Source organism: Canis lupus, chromosome 30, assembly GCF_048164855.1.
Source record: "Canis lupus baileyi chromosome 30, mCanLup2.hap1, whole genome shotgun sequence".
Taxonomy (NCBI): Eukaryota; Metazoa; Chordata; class Mammalia; order Carnivora; family Canidae; genus Canis; species Canis lupus.
Window position 1 is genome coordinate 9,187,732 of NC_132867.1, and position 23,327 is coordinate 9,211,058.

The 23,327-nt window shown below is 34.9% G+C and overlaps 2 long non-coding RNA genes across 11 annotated transcripts in view; one reads left to right on the forward strand and one right to left on the reverse strand.

The window, feature by feature from the left end:
• The window catches only part of LOC140621450 (uncharacterized), a 72,534-nt gene extending 60,656 nt beyond the window's left edge, over positions 1 to 11,878 (reverse strand). For 3 of the 9 annotated variants that reach the window (XR_012021150.1, XR_012021146.1, XR_012021147.1), the window contains exon 1: positions 11,705 to 11,876. This is a non-coding gene — a long non-coding RNA (uncharacterized lncRNA). Of the gene's footprint in view, positions 1 to 11,704 lie in introns of all 9 variants that reach the window. The other 6 variants (XR_012021148.1, XR_012021144.1, XR_012021151.1 and 3 more) reach the window with 4 other exon arrangements.
• A 39-nt stretch (positions 11,879 to 11,917) lies between these two features.
• The window catches only part of LOC140621451 (uncharacterized), a 113,948-nt gene continuing 102,538 nt past the window's right edge, over positions 11,918 to 23,327 (forward strand). For both annotated transcript variants that reach the window (XR_012021153.1, XR_012021152.1), the window contains exons 1-2: positions 11,918 to 12,338; positions 13,954 to 14,029. This is a non-coding gene — a long non-coding RNA (uncharacterized lncRNA). The remainder of the gene's footprint in view (positions 12,339 to 13,953; positions 14,030 to 23,327) is intronic.

A 23,327-nucleotide genomic window follows, 5' to 3' on the forward strand; every position in this document is an offset into this window, starting at 1 on the left:
GGATCCAGTCCCACATCGGGCTCCCTGCATGGAGCCTGCTTCTCCCTCTGCCTGTGTCTCTGCCTCTCTCTCTCTCTCCCTGTGTCTCTCATGAATGAATAAATAAATAAAAATCTTTAAAAAACAATAAAATAAAATCATGTATCAATAATATTAATGGATTCCATAAGGGCATTATATTACTAGAATGCATATTGTCACTTCCACGACAACAGCTAAAATAAATAGTAAATAAAATAAATAACACAACTCAATAACAAAAATAAATAACCTGATTAAAAAGGAGACAAAGGAAACAAAGGAATTGCATAGGTATATCTCCAAAAAGATACATAAATAAATGGCCAATGAGCACATGAGATGCTCAACCTAACTTATCACTGGAAAAATGTAAATCAAACCACAATATTATATCACTTCATACTCATTAGGATGGCTATCCTCAAAAACAAAACAAAATAAAGCAAACAAACAAAACCCAGGAAACAAGTTTTGATGGAGTTGTGGAGAAATAAGAGTCCTGTATATTACAGGTAGGATGGAAAATGATGCAGCTGCTGTCGAAAATGGTTAATGGTTCCTAAAAAATTAAACATAGAATTACCACATGACCCAACAATTTCATTTCTGTATATAAACTAAAAGCAGAGAATCAAAGGTATTTGTATAGCCGTGTTCATAGGAGCTTTACTCACAATAGCTCAAAGGTGGAAGCAATCCAAGTGTCTATCCCTGGATGAATATGCATGTAAAATGTGGTATATACATAGAGTAGAATATTATTTGGACTTGGGAAGAAAAATTTCTGATATATGCTACCATATAGATGAACCTTAAGGACATTATGTTATGTTACTACACTTATATTTAATTATAGAGACACAAGGTACAATGGAAGTGGCCAGGGGCTAGGGAAGAGGGGAGAATGGGAGTTATTATTTCATTGATAGAGTTTCAGTTTGGGAAGATAAAAAAGTAGAGATGGATGGTGGTGATGTTTATATAAAAATGTGAATGTACTTAATGCCACCAAACTTAAAAATAGTTTAAAAGGTATATTTTATATTAAATATATGTTTCCACAATAATTTATATATATAATCACAAATATATAATAATTTAAAAGGTGTATTAAAAATATACCTTACTTATTAAAAATATAACTTACTATATTTAAATAGTTTAAAAGGTATATTTTATATTATATATATGTTTCTACAATAATATATATATATATATACTCATATATATATGTATATACACACACACACACTCATATATGTGTGTGCCTGTGTGTGTGTGTGTGTGTGTGTGTAAGGTGAGAAAATTAATATTTTGGTTGTCTTTAATCAATTCTGTATTGAAAAATCATGGCTGAAATGTGTCAACCACAGAATGCATCACTTCTATGGCTCTTCCTGACCTAGCCAATTCCTTTTCCTAACTTTGAAACACTGGATGCTTTGTGCTCTATCTTTTTCTGCTGCTAAAAGGCATGTTGCATTTATGATAATTATAGTGGTAAAATGAATATTTAAAAGTAAAACTGGAGGGCATTGTGAGTCAAAATGCTCTTAGCCATCTTAAAAAGTAGTTTCCCCCTTTTCTATCAGTAAAGACTATTGCAGAAGTCAATTGCGAATAAGATTCCATTGGCCCCCTTAGTAACCTTGCAGCCATAGCTCTTGCTCTTCATCAAGGCTAAAGGACAGATTGTTATTAACTACAATGGACTTCTAAGATAGTAACTTAGTTTAGGGTACTATACATTATTGTATTTTTCTGACACATTATATTTCACAGTGGGAAGTTGTGAAGAGCTGAGTTATAAAGTTTATATAAGTTTGTTTCTTTCCTGATACATTTTATCTGAATAGATGCTTATTTTAAAATTAAACTAGAAGGAACTACCTAACATGGTTTTTTAAATGGCTAGCATAAAATAAATAATATTTTAGTATAGTAATTTATTATTAGAACTTTTTATATTTACCCATTATTTATGTTTAACCTTATTTTCAGAATTCATGTTCTGTGTCAGTATATCAGGAGGAAGACCTGAAAGTGAGTAAATTCTTGGACTTAGGAAAAGATGAACACTTCTTATCTGTATACAGAGACCTGATCTTCACAATTTTACTGTTGACACTTGGGTAAACCAATAGAGCGAAGATTTTCTGTAAGAATATCCTCACATTTGGAGTTTTAAAGCTTAATAAAGATTTATGATTTTCTAAAAACAAAATAAAGCTCTATATACTCAAATAATTTAGGTGGGACAGCCAGATATATACCTTCCACACATCACCCCTCTTGTCACAAATATGACCCCATATTTGGGACATGTACTGATACTTTCCTCTATTCACAGGTGTTTATTTTGTGTTCATTGCCTTTTGAGCAGGCTTTATATACATTAATCCATGGCTAAGCTGAAAAAATGTAACAATAGATTATTTGTTATCCTTTAGTGGGCATCATTTTAATCAATCCTATAGTACGATATTTGTCTGTTTATTTTCCTGTATTTGCCATGCATTCATCTGGAGGAGTTAATCATCTGATAGAAGTTAAGGCAAAACCACTGGTCCTGTGGAACTGAGAACTGGCATTCTTTGATTCATAGCAGATGGATAGTTGCCAGTCGGCTTCCCACTCTGAGCTGCCTTTTGGAGAGGAGAGGCATTAGTATTCTCCTAGAACAATAATTATCACCCTCCACCAATACAAATACAAATGTGCCATCCTTACTATTCTGGGTCTGTAACAATACCTCGGACTCTTGTAAGACAGCTCACCTTCCCACACTGAGGAATGAATCAGATTCACTGTATAGAGGTGATTATCCTTTTCTATATTTTGCTCTACTATCATTTAAGTCTAAGGTTATCACATATCCTCCCTGTCATTTTTATGTAGGAAATCCTTAGTGATAAGGTGACAGAGTTTGACAACCCATTTACCTCCCTGGTTACTATCATTCATTCTACTGAATGCTCTGTCTTTACTGGGGAGATATATAGGTAATTGCCTCTTTCTTGAAGATTTTGCAAGATAATCTTGCAGATATTGGACAAAAATTCACAAATGAGACTCCCTAGTCCCAACCACCTGCTCTTTTAATATTATTTCAGAATCATCCCTTATATAAATATGTAACTTTTTATATGATACAGGATGCAAACTAAAATGAGATCATCACAAAAATTGGAAGACAGTATATCTGAAACATTTGTAGTTGTAGATTTTTTAAAAAGTACACATAAAATAATCAAGTTGGATTTATCCTTATTATCATTTCTAAAAAGTTTACTCATGTGTTAATAAAGCATGTAATTTTGAAAACTTTATCAGCTTCCTTTATTGTTAAAACATTTAGCCACACAAAAGCTGAAATGTACTCTAAATAGCACATCATTTCAAATATGTCTATATATTTGTTATTTTAAAATAGTACTTAAAGTAGCTTCACGGTAAATGTTAGAATATATATATTCCTATACTTAGCTCTTTATTATATGTTACACCTTGTATGTTTTACCTACTACATAAAAATCTTAATATTTATGTTAGTTTATGGAACCTCAGAGTTGCACTGTAAACTCAGATTAATGTTTCTATCCTTTGTGATCAAAATAACTAGATGGACCAAATCTTCGTTTGTCTGAATTATCTGATGATTTAGGATAATTGAATGTTAAAATAATCAAGTCAGTTGTGTAAAAAGCTAAATCCCACTGTTAATGTAACTTGTAAATAAACTGAGAAAAACATTTCTCACTTGTCAAGAGAAACTGAGTTCATAAGGTTTGTTTTGGGAATTAGGTCTCAAAAAGGTTTCTCCATACTGAGAAAGAAAGAAAACGTGTTTCTATTATATATGATATAAAATGTTTATAAGATTTTTGAGTGTATGTCCTATTATGTATTTTTTAGAATTCAGTTTCATGAGGGAATGTTATTATAAAGTTATAATGAACTTAGCTTCCTCATTCAACTGAGATCCTCTTGAGAATTGTCCATCCCCTGATAAAATTCATTCTAATCTCCATATTTATAAAATAAACACAACCACTTGTTTCTTCCCATCCCACAACCAATCACCCAACCAGAACTGATAGGGTAGAAACCAAAATCAAGATAAGCCAGATTGTCCAAGTAAATTATAATTAGAATCCTCCTACTTAATGCTAAATTCCAGGAGTGAGAGATCAGAAGGTAAAAAGTAATATGGTTAAAGTGATCTTGAAAAGAGAGTCAAACATTAAGTGGATATAAAGTGATAATAACCATCACTATGAGACTATGTGGAGGGGAAAAAAAAGTAATTGGATCCAAATTCTCTGGCTCCTATTTTTTTTTTTTTTAAAGCTGGCTTTTATTTTTTTTTATTTATTTATGATAGTCACACAGAGAGAGAGAGAGAGAGAGAGAGAGAGAGGCAGAGACACAGGCAGAGGGAGAAGCAGGCTCCATGCACTGGGAGCCCGACGTGGGATTCAATCCGGGTCTCCAGGATCGCGCCCTGGGCCAAAGGCAGGCGCTAAACTGCTGCGCCACCCAGGGATCCCTGGCTCCTATTTTTTAGATGTATTTCCTTTCAAAAAATGATTCCCATTTTGTGGTTAGGAACTGTTAACTTTGTATGCTAACTCTTCTTAAAAACTTACTTATAAAGTAAGTTTATTGCTTTTTAATAATCTAATTGCTCAAATTCCTTTCTAATAATGGCACAGACCATAATCTTGACAATTTGCAAAATATTTAGTTATTTATTGATTAAATTTCCATATTGGTTGAGTAACCATTTAGAAGGATTTTCCTTCTGCCATTATCTCTCAATCTTCTATGTGATAGTGATTAAACGTCAAAGGGTCCTGACATGTGCTTTGGTACTGAAAATGAAGCCAATGAAGCTGACAGTCATTTCAATTCTTCAAAGCTTTCCACTTGTGAAATTTTCAAATAATCCAGTCAGGTAACGTGTCTTACAAATTTCTTCATTTTTTCTTGCTCAATAATTCTTGAGTTAGGGAACCCTGGGTGGCGCAGCGGTTTAGCACCTGCCTTTGGCCCAGGGCGCGATCCTGGAGACCCGGAATCGAATCCCACGTAGGGCTCCCGGTGCATGGAGCCTGCTTCTCCCTCTGCCTGTGTCTCTGCCTCTCTCTCTCTCTCTGTGTGACTATCATAAATAAATAAAAATTTAAAAAATTAAAAAATAATAATAATTCTTGAGTTAAACTTGACCTTCAGGTTTGGGGCTGTTTACCATCCACACAATGCTTTGGGACTTGTCTCACAGACCCTGGCTTTTGCAAATCCAAAGTACTTTGACTATCAAGGCTCTTGACTCTGCTATGATTTTCAAACGGCTATTTGACACTTTGTCCTTAACAATGTCTGTCTCCTCTTGAAAGCAGTGCTTACTGAATTCTGTGGCTACTCTCAGAAGCATTGGTGTAGTGTTGGTGTCAGTGAAAGGACACAGGGGATGGAGAATAAATAACATCTCAAGAAGTTATCTTAAAATATCTTCTAGTGAATGTATATCATTATAAATTTGTCCAAACCTATAGAATGTTCAACATCAAGAGTGAACTCTGGACTGTGGGTGATAACGATGAGTCAGTGTAGGTTACAAATGTAAAATTGTACAAATGTGCCAGTCTAGTGGGGAATGTTGATAATGGGAAATGCTAAGCATGTGTGGAGGCAAGTGCTATCTATATATGAGTTTCTAGACTTTCCATTTGATTCTGCTATGAAATCAAAACAGCCCTAAAAGTAAAGTCTATTAAAAATTTAGTAGACTTAATCTTATCACTAAAATTGAATGCACTCATCATAAAGCACAAAGTCTAGTACACAGTAGTTATTCATGAAATGGTTGCTGGTAAGCTAAAGGCATAAACAAATTGATGGATAAATTAAAGTATAAACAAAGATCATACAAATACATAACTTCAAGAAATAATAATTTAGTAGTGAAATAATAATAAAAATAGATATTTTATAGATAAAAAAGTAAATGGACAAACCACAAAAAAAAGAAAAAAGGATGAAGTAGAAGAAAGATGACTCAATATAGCATCTTTCTTCGTAAAGATGTTCAAATCTGTTTCCAAAAAGTCAAAAAGTGGTAGCTGATATATATCTGTATACATGCATTCCTCTGAAATAATTTGATATCATTAAATCTAATTCCTAAGTGGCATGTGTTCAGAGATTTTCATTATTTATTTATTTATTTTAAAAGATTCATTTTTTTATTCATGAGAGACACAGAGAGAGAGAGAGAGAGAGAGAGAGAGAGAGGCAGAGACACAGGCAGAGGGAGAAGCAGGCTCCACACAGGGAGCCCGATATGGGACTCCATCCCAGGACCCCAGGATCACACCCTGGGCCAAAGGCAGGCGCTAAACCGTTGAGCCACCCAGGGGTCCCTCATTTTATATTTAAAACAAAGTAGAACATTCTGAACGCACAAACATACATACACAAAGAGCAAATGGACAGAGTAGGAAAAAGTGCTCTCAGTAATTTCTAAAACATTATTTCAAAAAAATATGTAATTTGATCCAGAGGGTTTCCAAGTCCCTATCAACTTTATCAGTTCATCATTGAATTATACTTATGTTTGGGTAAACAGAAAATTATAAAAACTGATGTAAGTCTCATTCTCTAGAATTTTAATTTTTTAGAATATTTTGATTTTTTAAAGCATTTAGTATTACAGAACTAAATTTTACTTAGTGGACAGAAAATGTGAGAACAATCACATAGAGAACTAGTGCTAGCAATGAAGAAGAGATAGAGAACTAAGATGTAACTAAAAGTTACATCATTGCTACCTTTTGACATTCCTAGATAACTTTCTATTAAAAAAATAAATAAACTATTACCTTCTTTCCATAAAATCAGCATTGAAAAAGCCCTTTGTATGTTGCATTGGCATTGCTTCTTCTCTATCATGCTGGCAGCACAATGGATTAGAAGACCCAAAAGAAATTATGTCACACTGGCAAGAGTGTCAAGACGTTTAGAGAGAGGAAGACAAACATATTGTGAACCTATGGTTGGGCAACCAAGGACCATTGCCACTGGAAACAGCAGTGAAAATCTTGCTATAACAGCAAGTATCAAATGAAGCCGGTGGTTTTCTATGTATACACTAGTTATGAACTTGTCTTTTAAAAAAATATTTCTTTTTCATATTTAGACACATGCTTTATGAACTGCTACATGATTAGGTAAGAAATACTGTATCTGCAACATCTAATATGTGTCAGGGCTTTTTAAAATTTTCAATCAAAAATATTTTTCTGGGAATTTTTTTTATGTTGAAATTAATGCACACTGAAATTGAATAAACAAAAAATTGACTGTTCATAGTTTCAAAGGGTAACTATTCATTTACCCATTATTGTTCTTCAACTGAAGCCAAACTGGAGCATTTGTTATTAAGTAGAAATAACGGGTAGCCCAGGTGGCTCAGCGGTTTAGCACCACCTTCCGCCCAGGGCCTGATCCTGGAGACCCCGGATCGGGTCCAGCATCGGGCCCGCATGGAGCCTGCTTCTCCCTCTGCAAGTCTCTCTCTCTCTCTCTCTCTCTCTCTCTCTCTCTCGTGAATAAATAAATAAAATCTTTAAAAAAAAAGAGAAAGAGAGATCCATGTCCTAGTTTTTCAGTTTGTCACCTATCCCTCAAAATTCAGGAAGGTTCACCTCCTAATTTTGTATCTTTACCCCCGAGTATTCTACCCTCTTTTTCTTTTTTTGAAGATTTTATTTATTTTTGAGAGAGGGAGAGAGAGAGAGTGCACATGAGCAGGAGGGGGAACAGAGGGGGAAGCAGACACCCCACTGAGTGGGGAGCCCCACCCAAGGCTTGATTACAAGAACCCTGAGATTATGACCTGAGCCGAAGGCAGACACACTTAACTGACTGACCCCCCAGGCGCCCAGCCATCACATTTTCAATTCTTTTTATTCCTCCGTTTTCCCCGAAATATTTTGTAGTATCACATTCTTTGCAGCCATTTATTTTTAGATCTTATTTTTTTTTTTTGAGACTTGCTTGTTTTCACATAACTTCCAAATTTATCTTTCCTCTGTCATATTTTTGGCCTTTTCAGTTCAGTTCAAATACTGACTTGGGATAACTCATGCATACAACACTCAGTAAGGTAATACTTTGAGCATCTTCTCCTTTTCTATCAATAAAATTATTCTCTTTCTGCCTGGAAATTAATTTTACTCTATGCTTAACATTAAAATCGACTCCTTTATAAAGCAAATCTAAAAATACATGACTTTTTTTTATCTCCCAATATGTAATTTCATTCAATAATTTGGACAGTTTCAGTTCTTCTTGCCATCTGCCTGTCTTTCCTCTGCATTTTGAAATAGTAAAAGTTTGTAGGATGCAGACTGCAATAAAATGAGCCACCATAGTCTATAGTTCAATATAAGACAATTTTATATTTGACTGTTTTACAAAGAAATTTAGTTACTGAACAAGCTCTCCCCACCTATTAATAGACAAAAATCTTGTGATTCTAGAATGAATCAGATGATTTTATGGGTGGACATGATGTTTATGCCCAATCATTAAACAGGAAACTGCTGTCCTTTCATCTCTCTCTTACCTATTTTCATTGTCTTGTCTGAAATAACCTTCCCTTCCCTTTCTTTTGCTTTATTCTTTTCTCTTTGTTTTAATTTTCCTTCAGAAATTTCCTCCTGTTTCCATTCTTAACTTCTGTACTGTTTCTAGATTAGTGATGTTAATTATATAAAAATTTAAGAGAATAAAGTAATTTAAGAGACTATTTTATATTAAAAATTCATGACTGACAAACCCTTAAGGATTGAATATGTACTGATGTTTTATGAAGATTCAGCTATATATATGGATATAGGTATGCATGTATTATAACATAAATTAAATCAACTCTAATTTGAAAATTTTAGACATTATTCACCTTCCATTGTTTTGTTTGTTCAATAGATTTTAAAAAATCTCTTGTAATGCCATAATTAGGCTTCCCACATATAATAAGATGAATGATGCATTTAAGGGCATTGAACATATAAAGAAATCAGTAACAAGTGTAAGACTATAATTGTCAAAAATACAATTAATGAAAGCTAGTATGTCCATTACACAATACACTGACAATGTCTCCATATTTTTTAAACTAGGGGGGCTATTATATTACCTCTTAAATACTGCATTGTGGGGCAGCCCGGGTGGCTCAATGGTTTAGCCACCTTCAGCCCAGGGCCTGATCCTGGAGACCTGGGATGTAGTCCCACCTCAGGCTCCCTGCATGGAGTCTGCTTCTCCCTCTGCCTGTGTCTCTGCCTCTCTCTCTCTCTCTCTGTCTCTCATGAATAAATAAATAAAATCTTTAAAAAAAAATCTGTATTGTGGTTGTTGTTAGGAAAAAAATATGGAAAAGTTAAAAAAAATTATAAAATTTAGTAAGTATTATGTGGCCAGAGTTCTATCATACAGTATACCTAAAAGTCATTAATAAGAGGTTATGCACTGTTACTTCGAATTTTTATTTCATTTTTTTCTTCCAATAACATCATATAAAATTAGATTTTGTTTCCCCCACTGATGGTAGCTATTACAGTATATTAATAGAAATATATACTTACTTTTTGGTGATAGAGCATTAAATTGGCATCTTCTTATTAAAAAAAAAAAAAAAGTTGTGGTGCTTAGAACTGTTGCAATAGTCTCAGACTGCCCACCAAGCTCCTCCAATGTGTAAGCTAATAAATGATAATGCTCTGCTTTAAGTTGGTTCAAGCTACTGCTGAGACTTTCAAAGTGTAATCTATCATTTTAGAGTTAATAGGATTTTTTTTGTTATTACAAATTAAAAGCATTTATAAAGAATGTCATTTTGTCCCTCTGCAAAGGTTATTTGTTACATTCTTGCTATTATTGGGAAACAATGGCTGCACTCTTTTACATTTATTTTGATCCCACTGAGCTACCTGTTTGAACAATAATGCTTTCTTGAATCTCATTATTTGATGATGTGATTGTGATATTGGATTTCACTGAGATAATCAACATAAACGTTACTGGAATTTATGCATAGTCTATGCTCCTGCTGCTTTTATAATGTCATAAAATAAAATTTTTTCTTACAGCATGATGTTACATTTAAAATAAACCAATATTAAGTACTTTTGAAACTTTTATTAAAGAATTTAAGAATACTTTGTTTCCCCTTACAATCTCTAGATAAGCTGTATAGGTAAACAAAATTATATGAGATATGCTGTGCTCCATATTATTGTTCATTAAATTCATGTATAGGTCATGATAGCAAATCACAGGTAAAAATTAACTAGATATGTCATTTTATTTTGCCCAAGTGTCACATTAAGTATTTATATTTTCAGACATGTGTATGCTCTTGACTTGTTTCCCTCCTATCACCTATTCCTATAGAGCAATGCATAGATGTACAGGTTATCAAAAAACATGTGTGTCCATTAAATTTAACATTTTTTTCCATTGTGAACTACTATCTTCATGAAGAGTATCAAGCAAACAATCTGAAATAACTTCATATTTCTAAATGTGTGGTTGTCTAGACATCCAGAAATAGTCCCCAGAATTTTTTTTTGAGATTCTATTTATTTATTCATGAGAGACACACACAGAGAGAGAGAGAGAGAGAGAGAGAGAGAGAGGCAGAGACACAGACAGAGGGAGAAACAGGTTTCATGCAGGGAGCCCGACGTGGGACTTGATCCGGGGTCTCCAGGATCAGGCCCTGGGCTGCAAGCAGCACTAAACTGCTGAGCCACCCGGGCTGCCCAGCCCCCAGAATTTTTATTTTATTTTATTTTATTTTATTTTATTTTATTATTTGATTTTATTTTTATTTATTTATTTTTTAAAGATTTATTTATTTATTTATTTATTCATTTATTTATTTATTTATGATAGTCACACAGAGAGAGAGTGAGAGAAAGAGGCAAAGACACAGGCAGAGGGAGAAGCAGGCTTCATGCAGGGAGCCTGATGCGGGACTCGATCCCAGGACTCCAGGATCGCGCCCTGGGCCAAAGGCAGGCGCCAAACCTCTGAGCCACCAGGGATCCCCCAGTCCCCAGAATTTTTAATAGGAATGTGTTTTGCCCACCCCTCCCCCCAAAAAAAATTGGTAGAACATGCTTCAGGTGGTAGTCTAGGTTTATTTCCATACCACAGGTTTACCCTACAAGTAAACCTCTTTTCTTTCTTCCCTAAAGAAAATACATTAGAAAACTTTGCTCTACTGGTTTGCTGAATTCCTTCCCTTGTTGAGAGAGAGAGGAGGAGAATGGAGAGAGACAGAATAGTGAACAAAGCATGAAACTGATATCAGAAAGGTTAGAACTGTACAACATCCAGTTATAAATGCCCACTAGAAAAACATGTAAATTTTCTGTTATTAACGATGGAGCCACAAGGATGCATAACTGTTTGGGATGTGTATGGGATTTGGTGGTGAAGGGACTGTCAAACTGACTAATGAACTCAGTTCACTGACTGTTCCTTAAGTTTCTAATAACCCCAGAACTGCAGGAAGCCTCCCCACTGTTTTGTCCCTGATGCTGCCTAGCTATATCCCTGTGTCAACCTAGTTTTGAAACAGCTGCCTCTCCACAAGAAATTCAATTACCTCAAAACTTTTGTAGGAACATTGAAGATTTTGGAAACAGTGGGGAGGAATCTCTGGTGTAGCAATCAGCATTATGTCATCTGGCTCCCCATCCAATGCTCTGTCTCTTCCTTAAACCCCTACCTGCTTCATGCCCCAGGTCCTAATTCTTCTCATTGTATTATGCAGAGTTCTTTCTATCTTGCCTGGAATCCTGGCAGTCAGCCATTCTGAGTTCTATATTTCAACCTATAGGCCAAGAAAGGTTATTAAGGCTTAGGTCAATATTGGCAGGTGCCTCCTTCAGAAAAATTATCAGGGCAGCTCATCAGGAAAAAAAATAATCTTGCTTAACTCCTTATATAAATAAATATTTGATTCAGAATATATTTAGAACATGATGTCTTACAATTTCCACATCACGTTTGTAATACTATAATTTATAAAAGGAAATATATATTTGGTTTTTATCCCTTTTCCTGGCAAAAAAGCTGCAAAAAACCCTTGGAATTTCCTAAGTGAAATAAAGGCACCTTTTGTTAAGTTAATGAGGTGACTCAGAAAGTCCCTAGGTAACCCAGAGATAGGGCTGGCTGCCAAGGGGACCCAAATTGGTGATAAGAGGGTTGGAGATTTCAGTCCCACCAGTCCTCAGGTAAGAGAGAGGAGGTGGAGGGCCAGAGGTTTGGTTCAATTATCAATGACCAACAACTTAACTCACCATCCCTAGGTGAGTAAGTCTCCATAATAACCCAATAGAATGGGGTCTGGAGAGCTTCTGAATTGATTAACACATAGAGATTTGGGGAGGGAGCATGCTCAGAGAGGGCATGGAAGTGCTCCTACCTTGTTTTATGAACCTCTTCAATCTGACTATTCCTGAGTTATATCCTTTCATAATCCTCCAGAAATCTAGGAAGTAAAATGATTCTCTGACTTGTGAACCACTCTAACAAATTAATCCAAATCAAGGAGGAATTTGTTGGGATCTCTAATCTATAGCCATTAGTCAGAAGCTCAAATGATATAATGTGGACTTGCAATTGACTTTTAAAGTAGGAGTAGAGGGGTGGGGGCATCTTGTAGGACTGAGCCCTTAATCTGTGGGATCTGATGCTATCACCAGGTAGTGTCAAAACTGAGTGAATTGTAGGGCACTCGATGTCAGAGAACTGTTTGGTATGGGGGAAAAAATCACATATCAGAATTGGTGTCAGAATCCTAACACTGATCCAAGCTACCCTCTATCTCTCCTAAACAATGATATACATCTTCTAACTTCTTTTCTTGCTTCTTGAACCACACACAACCTGAGGGTCCCTTATGAATTATAGGAAAGTTTATGTCCCCATTATGTTCAAGATGTCACTTGTATTACATCTCACCTAGAATATAAGAAAATGTCTTTTCTGTTCTCATTCTCTTCACCCTTGCTCATGCCTATGTAGCAGCCTTGGCACTGTCAAACACATCAGCTAGTTGGTGTCTTTGGATTCTCTGTTCCATTGCCTAGAATGTTTTTCTTCAATACATCTGCATAGGTCACTCACTATTACTTGTTTCATGCCTCAGCTCTGTGTCTCCTTAATAAAGAGAACTGCAAAACATAGCAAGCAATCCCCTACCCCTTATCAGCAAACATACTCAAAAGTACGCACACACTCATATCCCAATCTCCCTTAATATGTGTTATTTTTCTCTATAATACTTATCATCTATCCATCATAACTGGCATCTTAATAAATACTATACTGACTTAAATCTAATATTTATTTCTTTTGTATATAGAACATAAAACATTCTGCAAAGCAAAAAAACATATATTTCACTTATTTCATTTATTCTGCAAATTACCTAATTTCTGTCTGCCTCAGTTTACTCAAATGTAAAATAGTATAAAAATAGCATTTACCAATTATAGTGTTTTGATGATATAAATTCAGAAGATATATTTATGTAATTGGCTTAGTGCACAGAATAGAGAAAACTACTAATCAATATTAGCTATTGATATTGTAATTTTCTTGAGAACAGGTAATTATATAAAGAATAAGATACATGTATAATAATATCCCTGCTTCTATTAGTAGGTACTTTCAGGTCTTAAGAAGCAGAAACTGAGATGGGAATTCTAATTGAAGAAATTAATTAGAGGAAAGCTCTCAGGAGAAGGAGTGAGGAAAGTAGGATAAACATATTTGAGCCTGTGTTGGAGGGGGTGTTAAGTAATGTGTTATTTGCTAACCTATAGCTTAGCCTTGATTCCACAGGAACCTCTGATCCATAAATTACACCACAGAGTTCCACCTAGATGCAAGGTGGCCAAATGTTTGTACCTCGTGACAGGTAAGCAGGGCCACAGGAGACCCAGGGTGAGGTAGAGGGAGCTCAGGGAAGACTCTCTTGCAAGAATACCCACTTCTGCCTGAAAGTGATGAGAGAGCACTTGGGAGTTGTTAGTGGCCAAAATTCACAATCACTAAGGGATGAATGTACCTCTGTTAATGGGGGCAGGGGGAAGTTTATTGGGAGGAGGATAGGGTGGGGATTGTATTTTTTTATTGAAAAACAAATATACAGCTTTGACTGGATTTGATGTAAACTGTGCCATAAGCAGGCTTTCTTTAGGTGGCTAAACAAAGTCCAAAAAATAAGAAACAGTGAAAAAATGTCTCTGAAACCAGACCAGCCTTACAAAAAATAGTGTAGAGTGTCTGGATAGTATACCTATTTTGCAATAGTGTAACTTGTAAATAAATATTGTTGACTGCCCATAGTCCACAACTCCACACTTCAACAACATGCTGACAATCCCTAGGGAAATCTACTTAAAACTCTGATGTTCCTTCATTTGACTAACTCCATCTTAGTTTGGTAAGCTTAGTTTGGTTACTATGTCCAGAGCAAGCCACATGCAACTTGTTACTTGACCAATTTTCTAAAATACGTTTTCAGGACAAACCCAGCAAGATAAGGGAAGAAACATCCACTATAACTTCCAAAAATTTATCCTAATTTCAGAAATTAAAGATAACAGGCTGCAGAGTTTGAAATTCACCCACAAATGGCTCCATATATGTTTCAGTAGTGATAATTCTTGTCCTTTCTATTTTCTTCCTACCTTGTAATTGAACTCCAATTTTAGATTGGTGATCACAACTCAACAATTTTGTGGCCTCCCAGGAATCCCTGAAACTCATAGAGCATGCTGTGGGATGGTGATTGATTTCTTTCAGTTTGTTTATCTGAAATTTCAAGGAGATTAACAGATGGAATGTCAGATTCAAATGAAGCTTTATGGCTTCAAGCGAAGGAGCAGCAATTAGATTGTTGTCTAAATAGATTAACACTCTGAACCCCTACTTGCTCCAAATACTTACCACTAGGACAGAAACTATAGATTCTAGGCATCTGTAACAGCAGCCAAAATATCCTTGGCCATTGATAAAACTTTTTATCCTTGAATTATACTTTCTGTTGAATCCATCTGCCAATAATAATAGATCTTCTGATACTTATTGCCCAAATACATGCTGAATAGAATAAATTTTAAAGGTTTTGATGCCCCATGTTAAAATATGATAAACTGAGAAATATTTAATGATTAAAGTGTCAGCAAATGCAATGCAGACCATAAAGCATCTGGTGTGGCAAATAAAATAATAGTAATAGTCCCCAGGTTATTGAGAGATCTATTTTTTAAAAGGCACATCTTAAATAATTAAAAATCCACTAGAATTTTGTGAGATTTAGCACCTCACAAACCTCTTCCTGACTCAAGCTTAGTTCTTCAGTCTTACAGAAATGGATGTAGTGAAAAGGCTTTTAACAGCCAAACATACAACAGTTTGTAGTCCTGTATATTTTAAATCACTTCTAGGTAAACAACCATTCTTTATCTGATATATCTGATATATGGGTTAGCAATTCACACTGTAGAAACCTGATAGCTTCCTCTCGACATGCATACACAAACAAAAGGGATAACAACACAAAACACATGAGAATAATTATTTTTATACACTTAATAGAATCATAATACTTAAGTATCAAATTAAAAGTGGCTAACAATATACTTTATAGTACTTTATAGCAGGGTTTCTCAACCTTGGTACTATCAATATTTGGGGTCAGATAATTCTTCATTGTGAAAGACTGTGCTGTGTATTGTAGGGTGCTTTGCAACATTTCTGCCCTCTACCCTCTAGATGCTAGTGGTAGAAACCTTCTTTCCTATTATGACAACAAAAAGCGTCTCCAGATATTCCTAAATGTCCCATGGGGGAAAAATCTCTACTTGAGGACGATTGCCTTATGATATGTTGTATCTGAAAACAGATATAAAATCATGTTAATTATTGAGGATGTAAAAGAGGCAAATCAAGAACCCATCAGTACTCAGCAATATTACTGTATATCACAAGGCTATGTGAGCCTCTTTGGGCAGCTGAAAGTACAGCCTTAGGCAAATTGAACAAAGAAAACTAGGTTGTAGAGAAGGCATACGACAGAATGTCAAGCCTACTATCCTGTGCAATGGGTAACCCAATCTCCCAGAAACACCTCAGACAAAGAAAATAAGCCCGCTTGCATTTACAGGACTTGCTATCATTTCAAGAGCAATATGTAGGCAACTTAGGAAGCTCTGAATAATTTTTTATTTATAAACGCAGCATCACTATCCTCCAACCACTCCTGACTCTGTGGACCACAGTCTGTATGGATCATAGTCTGTGAGGTCATGGTTGTAATTTATGTGTGTATATGTATGACTAAGAGCAATTTTATTTTCTTAGATGCTTGTCCTAAGTCCCTACATAACTATTCTTTATGTCAAAGATTGCAATACCTATACATTAAAAAATTAATTACATTATAAAGGAGAAAATATTGAATTTTCTTTCTCAAGATTCCTTCAAAATGCTACAGTACATCCCATAACAGGTTTAAAAATCTAGAAAAATTGATGGGAGACAATTCTTCATGGGCCTGTTGCAGTTCTGCATGTCTTGCCTGCAGAGACACTATCTATATTCCTGATTATCTGTTTCCCTCTGGGACAAAAATCTGATTTTTGCCTATTTTAATGGCTTGGGCTCCCTAAGTTCAGAGTTCTTTGCTTGTAACACAATTCACCACTTATGTGCATATGCACCCTTACACTTTTCATGTCACCTGTGGGGATTAAGATCAGGTCACAGATACATGGAAATGTCAATATTCACACTCTATCCTTTGTTATGAATAACAGAGTCTTTTGTCTCTGACCCAGGAATGGTATGTCTGTCTTTCACAGGAAACTGTGAAAGTCACACAGGAAACTGTGGCAGGCAAACATGTTCTTTCTATTCTTCAATGCTGCACATTCTTTACCAGATGTTCAAATAAATTGATCATTGTCCCATATTTTCCCAGTTTTAGCACTGAAAATTCCACATGTAAGGGGGTCTAGAGAAACCAGGACAGTTATTCACGCTACAACACATATGAGAAGTTTTTTTTTTCCTATGACTTTCTTATCTCTTCTTTCTTCTCCTTTCTCCTCTTCCTTCCTTATTTCCTTCCTTCTTTCCTTTTTCCCTATCCTTTCTCCTCTTTATCTATCTCTCTCTCTTTGTATCTTCTTCCTTCTTTCATTTACTTCTTTCATTCTACCATTATTCATTTAGGACTATAAGATTATAAAGACAAGGCACCAAAAAACTAGTTTTGTGTCAAGTATCAAGAAGACATGTTTTTAGAATAGATTTCATAATTAACTAGAAAACTCATTGAAACAAATTCTTAATATTTAATAATTTTAAGGTATGTTACCCTACTATTTAGACATAACTATTTTAGATATGTTAATTCTGGGTCCTGAAATTGATTCTGTAACTCTTCTCAAATATTTTGCTATCCGAATTTATAAAAAAGTTCAATCCCTCATGCCATTCATCAAGCCTAGACATGATATTGGAATGCTCCTTTCTGTAAGGGATTTTACTTTCTACCTCATTAAAATCAGAAATGCCTCTGTTGTTTACTCGAGACAAATAAATTAAAGCAAAAATGCACAATGCCCTTCCAAGGGGGAACTTTCAAGATCCAGAAAGCCATTCCATCATTGCCTTTGCTCCCAGGTTGGCAATGTCTCCCCATAGAGCCAATCCAAAATCAGAATCAGATTCCTTGTCTTTCCCGTGCATTAATGCAATCACACAAGCCAATGAAGATATCTTCCGTTTCTGCTAATGTCTTTCTCATTTTATATCCATTCCAGCTGGGATGGGAAAGGGAAAATTATTCACCACAAGGAAAAGTTTAAAGTATTGCTGATTAGTTACTATAGATCAGTAACATAAAACCAGGAAAGACTCTGAACTGATAAAAATTTATTTCTATATTGTGAGCCATGTCTTTTTTCAGGACTGCTTTATGTATTTGAGGAAACCTAGTCTCTCAGACATACAAAAAATAATAATTAAAAAAGGACAATTAATGTTAATTTGTGAAATTTTAAATGAAACTATTGTAAGAGAATCTGGAGAGGACAGTTGTCTATAATACATTATGGTAATATATTTATGAAGAAAATAGCATAGTCATGATGGGAAACCATGTACACGCAAAGAGGGCATAAATTACTAATATCAGAAATGAGAGGCGGCAATATTACAGGTCTCATGAACATTAAATGGGTAATAAGGGAATGCTATGGACAACTCTAGGTAGGTTCATAAATTTTATGACCTCAGTGAAATGAAAGGATTCCAGGAAAGAAATAATCTGCCAAAGTTCACATAAGAATAAATAAACAATGTGATTAGGCCTGTATTTATTAAAGAAATTGAATTGACAATTAATAACCTTAAAAAACAGCAAGTACCCAGCCCAGGTAGACTCACTGGTGAATTACTTAAGAAAAAATCACACCAATTACCTACTTTTTCTTTCAGAATACAAAAGCAGATTTACCTCTTAACTCATTCTCTGAGGTCAGCATTACCCTCTATTAAAACCAGACAAAGACTATAAGAAAAAACAACCACACTCCAACGTTTCCCATGAACATAGATGCAAACATTCTTTTTTGTTTAAGATTTTATTTATTTATTCATGAGAGACACAGAGAGAGAGAGAGGCAGAGACACAGGCAGAGGGAGAAGCAGGCTCCATGCAGGGAGCCTGATGTGGGACTGGATCCCGGGACTCCAGGATCATGCCCTGAAGCGAAGGCAGGCGCTAAACTGCTGAGCCACCCAGGGATTCCCCAGATGCAAACATTCTTAACAAATATTATCAAATCAAATCCAACAACATGTGAAAATAACTATATACCACCACCAGATAGGATTTAGTCCAGATATGTACCACTGATTCAACATTTGAAAATCAATTAATATAATCTATAACAACAGCATGTTGAAGAAAGGGAAAAAAACATAGTCATAACAATAGATGTAGAAAATGCATTTGACAAAATCCAACATCCATTTATAATAAAAACTCTCAGTAAACTAAGAATAGAGGGGAACTTCCTCAACGTGGTAAGAATATCTCTACAAAACATCACTTAAACTAACATTTAGTGATCTCTCTTCAGAATATTACTAATTTCGTGACAGTAACTTTCTTTTATGAAAAAAAATATATGTTATGATATCATGCTCTGATAAATCAGGGTTATGTCACCTTTCTTTAAAATCCTTGAATGTTCTGGCTTACTTAGTGTATATGTGCAACTGCTCAGTGCCATTTATGCAAAATATACAATTTAGGACTTTTTTAATAACATTACTGTTTGACCAGTAGAAAGATGAAGTAACTGAAAGGTACAGACCAAATACTGTTCTTTATAGATAAGTGTGGACATACTTTCATGCAGGGTTCAAACTCTGCTATTGCCAATGTTTAGAATTGAATGAAAATGTAAGAATTCAATAGTATTCATCATTTGTCATTTCTGAAAGAACACAGTTGTCATGAGTCACCATTTGAGTCAATACTAATTAAGTCTCAAATTACCACCTTTTTAAATGGCATGCTGGCTCTCCATGGGGAGTAACAATAGGCTATATAAATGTGGAGTCAATTTGACTTGTACTTCATATGATGTGAATCATTCTCATTGTAAAATAAATTTACATATAAATCAGGGTACATTTAGTTCCTTCTCCAGCTCATAGATGGCTGAAGACTCCAAATGAGGTGTTCCTCCAAAGATTGGTAACTAGTAGGAGAATTTCATTCTGATATTGAAGCTGGAAAGATTCAACATAAATTAATGAGATTAGCCATCTGCAGAAGTGACCCATTCTAACAGATGGTTCCTAAATGTGAGAATAATTACACAAGGGTGCTTCTCAAATCTCATTAAAAAGACTAAAATAAAGCCAATGTAGGATAAACTGTGACCTAATTAATTGTAACTTCTTCTATGTAATGTCAGCAGAAGGCTAAGGCATGCCTGCATGCCTGAAGTAGGGGGGAAGAAAAGGAGAGAGCCAAAAGGCCAGAATTTGTTACTGGCATCCATTCAGGCAACATTTATTGAGTGCCTACTTATGGCCAATGATTATGTAATATGTTGGCTCTTCCTTAAAGTAGGAACCACAACCCTGAAGATAAATATTTGTATTTGCTTGGCAAGTATTTCTTTTTGGTGTGGAGGGTTGGATTAAACTACTAGATTTTATTAATTCTACTAATTAAAATTCTCCAAATTTCTCTGGAATCTTTTATAAGTTTGTGACTTGATTAACTGATATAACTATTTTGTTGCCATATATTTTTAATTTAAACATATGTAATAAAATTATTATTTTATTGAGAATATACTAGACAGAAATTTTGCATAAAACTATGAAGAATGTGATAATAAATATGGCTTGATGCCTTATCAAATAAAGTGATCATTGTCCCTATATAATTATTTTTATACACTTAATAGAATCATAATACTTATCAAATTAAAGTGTATAATTTTAGAAATAAATCTATGAATCATAGCTATAATACTAAGTAAAAGCATATAGAAAAGAGATAATTTTTCATTTGGTATTTGGAAACTATGGGTAGAATAGGAGAAGCTTTCATAAAGGAGATGATATGAGCTAAATTTGAAAAGATTTGAAAAGCACCAAAAAAAAGGAATAGCACAAATACCATTCAGGGGTTATAATTAGCATAGAAAATCAGGAAAAGGTGAAGCTGACAAGTATGAAGGGGGTAATAGCAGATGAACGTAGAAACATGTTTGGAAGAAAGTCACTGAGTGCTACAAGCCAAGTTACATATAGTAAACTTAACTCTATAGAATGCAGGAAACTACTGAAATATTGTTAGTGTGTAAGTGGAGATCATGCTTAAACATTTCAACGCTTCCATACGCCGTTATAAGATTGCTTTCTGACTTTTAGGTTAATTTATTGTTATTTGGATTAATAACCTAGCACATGAACCATCCCTAGATTGACTGATTAAATCAATATCCAGATTATAAAATACTGACAACCAGAAAAAAAATGTTTCATGAAGTCATGCAATAACCAAAAAAAATTGTAGTAGATATTTCTACTCATCTTCTTTCCTCTAAACTATGATAAAGTCCAAATTTTAAAGGCTGAATTATCACTGAACAAAAAACTGAATCTAGTCAAACTATGATTCATTTAGTGAAATAATAAGCCTTCATTAAAAGAAAAACTTTTCCCCTCAAATCTACTAATGGTAGATAATTACATTGTTGCATGTGTATTCTCTTTAGAATTTGAAATTTCACATACTTTGAGATTAGAACATTGTTTCAGCTATCTTCTTTCCAGTGAAGAACCCATAGTTTGAGAGCAAGTTTTTAAAATATATTTTAATGTAGACTTTATGTCAGAATTATAGTTTTAAAGTACTTTTCTACTTAAAATTTTCTCCAATGAAGACTTTTTAACATCGTTGACATTAGTAATTTTTACCTTAGCTGCTTTTCTTCTTCAATGTACCCCTGAATTAGAGACCAAAGTATGAAGACATGTATTCCTACAGGCCATTTCTTTTTTGAGGGCTATCATAAACATTGAAAAAAGAAAAATGACCATTTTTTAACTAACTTTGATGTAAATAGAATCTTTATTCTCTTCAGTTCCTTTATATATTTTTAAAAGATTTTATTTATTCATTCATGATAGTCACACAGAGAGAGAGAGAGAGAGAGAGAGAGAGACAGAGACACAGGCAGAGGGAGAAGCAGGCTCCATGCAGGGAGCCCGACGTGGGACTTGATCCCAGGTCTCCAGGATCAGACTCTGGGCCAAAGGCGGGCACTAAACCGCTGAGCCACCCAGGGATCCCCTCTTCAGTTCCTTTAATTACCTGATTCGATATCTAAGAAATTCCTGCTTAATATCATAAGTTACAATACAAAGTAAAACAGAAAATAATTTCATACTTACATGTCACTTTGCTCTACATATCATCAAAAATATGTTTGTATAGATGCACTTTTAATTTTTAATTTCCTTGTAAGAAGATATTAGTGTATTACTCTCATCTTCTGGATAAGATGGTATCTATCACCATAGAGATTCCCATGGAAATAAAAAATAAGAAATAAAAACAGAAAATTAAAAATAAAAAATACTTCCATACTGCCAAAGAAATGGGAAAAATAGGATTCTCTTATATGATTATGCAATATTAGGCTGCCAGAATAGTGCTAATGCTAGATTTTGGCTACCTCTCACCCATATCAGATTTAGGATTCGTTCAGCACTTTTACCCTCCAATGGTCCATTGTGATACCTTGATCTTAAACTGCATGTATGGGCTTAAATGGCTCTCTGCCATTTAATTCTGATCATGCTGCCACCACCCTTCCACAATACTCAAAAGGAGCAGAGGTAGTAGTAGGCATCTTTGACCCTATGTGTAGCTCATCATTGGCATCAAGGACAATTATGCCATCTCTTCTGCAAGCTCCAGGGCAGACATCACGCAGTCTTCCAAAGACAGTGTTCTCAATAGAATTGTGTGCCCCCAAAAGATGTTGAAGTCCTAATGCCCAGTATCTATGCTTGTGACCTTATTTGGGAGTAGGGACTTTGCAGATAATCAAATAAAGATGAAATCATTAGGATGGACACGAATCCAATATGCCTGTGTACTTCTAAAAAGGAAAAATTGAAGACAGAGACACTGAGAGAATGCCATGTGAAAATTGGTATTCTATCACAAGCCCAGGAATACCAAGGACTGCCCACAAATGACCAGGAACTAGGAGACAGGCACAAAAAGGTTCCTCTTTCACTGTTCTTGGAAGGAAACAATCTCAGTCTCCAGAGTTGTTAGAAATAAATGTTCATTGTTTAAGCCACACCATCTGCTCAAAGATGAAATATTCTCTACCTCTGAGGGGGTTTTTTGTTTGATTTCTTGGGGTTTTTTGTGGTTTTGTTTTTGTGTTTGTGTTGTTTTGTTTTGTGGGTCAAATGGTGGTAGTGGAGCAGATCCTTCTAAGTTAATGTGTTTCACAGTACATTAGGTTGCTGGCTGTAGCACCCCAGGGCTTCCCAGCCTTCTCCTTTAAAATTCAGTGGTTTCATGATACATTTTTTTGCAGATCTGTATCACAATTCTTTAATTCAACAATTGAAGTCACTCATAAATAATG